Genomic DNA, 4370 nt, shown 5'->3' on the forward strand with positions numbered 1-4370 from the left:
CAGCAAGGACTCCATCAACTACAGCTGTCAAGCTTGGACCATGTGAAAACTCCATTAAGGTAGATGTCACAAGCTACAGAGGTATGATTGGCTCGTTACTCTATCTTACTGCAAGTAGACCAGATATTATGTATGCTACATGCTTATGTGCAAGGTTCCAAGCAGATCCTAGAGATATTCATCTCGTTGCTGTTAAACGAATCTTAAGATATCTTAAGGGAACACCAAATCTAGGTATTTGGTACCCTAAAGAATCTGGTTTTAACCTTGTTGGATATACAGATTCAGATTATGCAGGAAGTGTTGTTGATAGGAAAAGCACCTCAGGAAGTTGTCAATTCCTAGGAAGCAGGCTAGTCTCATGGTACAGCAAGAAACAGCAAACAGTTTCCAACTCAACGGCCGAGCTGAATATATTGCTGCTGGAAGCTGCTGTGCTCAGATCTTGTGGATTAGGAACCAACTACGAGACTATGGCTCTGTATTGAACAAGATTCCTATTTTATGTGACAACACAAGTGCAATAGCCATTACCAACAACCCTGTGCAGCACTCGAGGACAAAGCACATTGACATCAGGTATCATTTTATTAGAGAGCACGTCATGAATGGTACTGTTGAACTATTTTTTGTTCCAACAGAAGAACAAATAGCAGATATTTTCACTAAACCACTTGACGAATCCACATTTACCGGATTAGTTGGTAAATTAGGCATGTTGAATAGTTTTAGTGATTAATTTAGTTAATATCTGGGATCTGTTCTTGAATGAATTTACAAATGAATTTTTCATAAATGAAAAATTCATTTGCAAATTTATTTTATCATTTTATCATATTTCTTGCTTATTTCTATGTAATATATATTATCTTATCTATTGTTATTTTCCCTTCTTGTTAATTTAAAATATCTCAGAATATTGTATTTCCTCTAAAAATATTTTTCTATGAATTTTATTTGCTAAAATTCAAGAGAAATCTATTTTTGGAATAAAAATAATAAATTCTGATATATTGTCTTTGTTTCTGTAAAAATTTTAAGTGTTTATTTCAGTTTTACTATTTTGTAATATAGTTTCAGTACATAAATAGAAGTCTGTTCCTTTTATTTTATTTTGTTTTCTACTGCAATGACAATCGGCAAGACAATTGAATTGTCTTGCTGAAAATCATTTCAGTACTTATATATATATATACTTATTTTCATATTAATTCTGTGTGAAATCCTTTTATTTCCAGAATGACAATCGGCAAGACAATTGAAATTGTCTTGCTGAAAGTCATTTGCAAATATAATTGTCATTTCAATGTTTTTTAGTATAGTTTTATACTGGCAAGACAATCGGTATGACTATTGATTGTCTTGCCAGTTATAAACATTATATATATCTATTTTATTTTATTTTGCCTGGTATGACAATCGGTATGACTATCAGATTGTCATACCAGTTATAATTTTAGTACTTATTCTATTGTATTTCTTTTCCTTCTTTTGCCTGGTATGACAATTGGTATGACAATCCCGGATTGTCATACCAGCTGTTATATAAAGGCGTTTGGTGTATTGTTTTTAAACCATTTCATCAGTTCAGTTCATTTCAAAAAATCTAACAGTTTTTATCTCTTAATTTTCTCTCTTCTCTCTCTTCGAACCAAACCATCAATCTGAGTATTTCCTTGCTCGAGTTTTTACTCAGCTTACTATTTCATCACTTTGTGATATATACATACAAGTATATATATACAAAGGTGCTGTTGAATTTTTATTAAAAAAAATTTTATAAAAATCAGTTTGCCCCTTCAAATTCCATTTGTGTTGTTGATTTTGAACTTTTTATTTTTAATTTTAATTTCTGATTTGTGTCTTTTGGCTTATTAAAACTGTGTTTGTGAGTTAAAAAATTCTAATGAGATACATTTCTGTCTAAATTTTTCGATTATAATTAATTTAATTCGAATTATTAAATTAATTTAATTAATTCGAATTTTCTTAATATTATTCTTAAAATTTTGAAAAGCATGTGTCTTATTATTATTTTAAATGGCTCTCAATTTCCAAATTGTCGCGCATAATCAGGTTGGTTATTTTAATCCGGAAAAATGTGATGTTGAAAAATTTAAGCCTTGGATTAGATTTTTAAATGACCATTCGATTGTTAGCTCTGCTATTAAATCAAATGTGATTTTAAATATCGATCTTCTTAGACTGATTTGCACAACCTCTACTGTGGCCGATGATTCAAAATCTTTTTCATTCACCGTGGCAAACACACAGTATGTAGTTGATGAAACAGTCGTCAATCGTGCGCTAAATTTTCCACTTGACAATTTCTGTAATTTACCCTCTGAAAATGATATCACAAATTTTTTCAATGCTATTCACTATCAGGGGGTGATCAATTTAACCAAACTTTCTAAATCAAATTTGGTGTCTGAATGGGATATTTTCTTCGATACACTTTCCAAAGTGTTTGCCAACTGCACAAAATCCAATTTTCATAACATCACTTCCACTCTGCAGTATATTGGTCTTGCGGTTGTTTTCAATCAAAGGATCAATTTTGGCAAACTACTTTTTCCCATTCTCTTGAGACGTCTAACTTCTGCTTTACGTGATCATTCTACAAATCGTAGGGTATCATGTTACTATGCTCGTTTTCTCATGCTTATAGCAGATCATCTACTCACACCTGAACACAAAGCCCTTTTTGCTAACTCTGCTGTAACTGAACCCCTCCAGTTAGCAAAAAGATTTACACTCGCCAAGACACAACCTTCAAATTCATGCAAGTTCTAGTACTTGTATCTGCTTTTATGGCCAATTATATTCCCTTACCTATTTTCAATCTTCCCGGCCATGAACAGCAACCTCAACCTCCAGTGGTTCAAGCCACCCAGGCTCTTCCATTACAGGTAGTAATTCCTCACTCTCACTCTCTTCCTACTTCTGTTGACAGACCCCCAGTGGTTGATAGGGCTGACCATGAAGTTGTAGAACCACAGCTTCAATCCCAGGTCATAGAGCCAAACACAGCGTCTCATTCTATCTCAACCTCTCCCCCACTGTCTAAAATGTTACCCAGGAGATTACTAGGAAGTAGTACATTGTTAAATATGAGTGAACCCTCAGCTCTGCCTCCTCCTAAGAAAAGAAGAACATATTCTGAGGCATCTGAAAGCCCATCCTTGTCCTCCCAACAGGACATGGACTTTGAAATGGCCAATGAACAGTTACTAGATTCATTCTCTCAACAGGATGAATCTATTGAAATTCGCCATAGGGCCATGGCATCTTGTACTGAGTCAAGCACAATTCCATTACTCACAATGGAACCATACACTTCCCCAGATCATACTCAAGACACACAGCGAGGAGTGCACGTAGAGTCGGTTACAGTGCCTTCCATAGTTACGGCAGAAGAGCAGTCACATGCTTCAGAGGGAAAATCTGACTCTCCGCCATCTTTAATAGAGTCATTTTCTCCCCTCCCAGATCCAACACCTCTTGCTCCCTTATGGGATTCTCCACTCGCAGATTTATCTGGAGAAAGTGGAGGGCAACTCGGTCAATCTATCCCTGAAGCAATTCAGACATCTATTCCAAAAGATTTGATAGCATTGACTGAGGATCGGGACTCGCGAATTCCCATTGCACCACCACTGACCTCTCTTGAAGAGGCTAGGGTGATTTTTAATGCAGGTACACAAGAACAGCAACTGGAAGACTCCTCACGAGCAATTATATTGAGAGAAACACATGCACGTGAGATGAGTGAACCAAACACGAGTGAACTTCAGGTGAGAGCACACACAGACACTGATACTGTAAACCTGTTAGCTCAGATTGCTGCCCTAAAAGAAGAACTTGCTAAAAGCCAAGCTGAAGCTCAAGCATTCAAAGCACAAGTGGTTGAACGGTCTTCTTCTTCCACCTCTGTCAACAATCAGCTTGCAATCATAAGGAATGACATCTCAGATCTAAAGACTACTGTAATACCAAAGCTCAATTCTATTCAGGACACTCCAAATTTATCAGCTGATGACATATCCAACTTCTGCTCTCTACACACAAGAATGACTTCTCTTGAAGACCTCGTTGAGATGAATCATTCACTGGACTCCTCAAGATTTCTAAAGATAGAGACGGGCATGGAACATCTAAATGAAGGGATGAAGCACCTATATTACATGATCAAGAATTCTCATTGCCCTAATGAAGAACAAAGAGCTTATTTTGAAGGACCGTCTGGTGGAGGATCAGGCTCTGGAGGTGATGGAAGTTCCAAAGGAAAGTCAGTAGAGGATCCCTCAACTAAGGGGGAGAAGAAAGGGAGTAGTGCCAAAGGGAAAGAAAAAGATACTTCTGCTGGA

This window comes from Apium graveolens, chromosome 10 (genome assembly GCF_009905375.1).
Source record: "Apium graveolens cultivar Ventura chromosome 10, ASM990537v1, whole genome shotgun sequence".
In the NCBI taxonomy this organism is placed as follows: Eukaryota; Viridiplantae; Streptophyta; class Magnoliopsida; order Apiales; family Apiaceae; genus Apium; species Apium graveolens.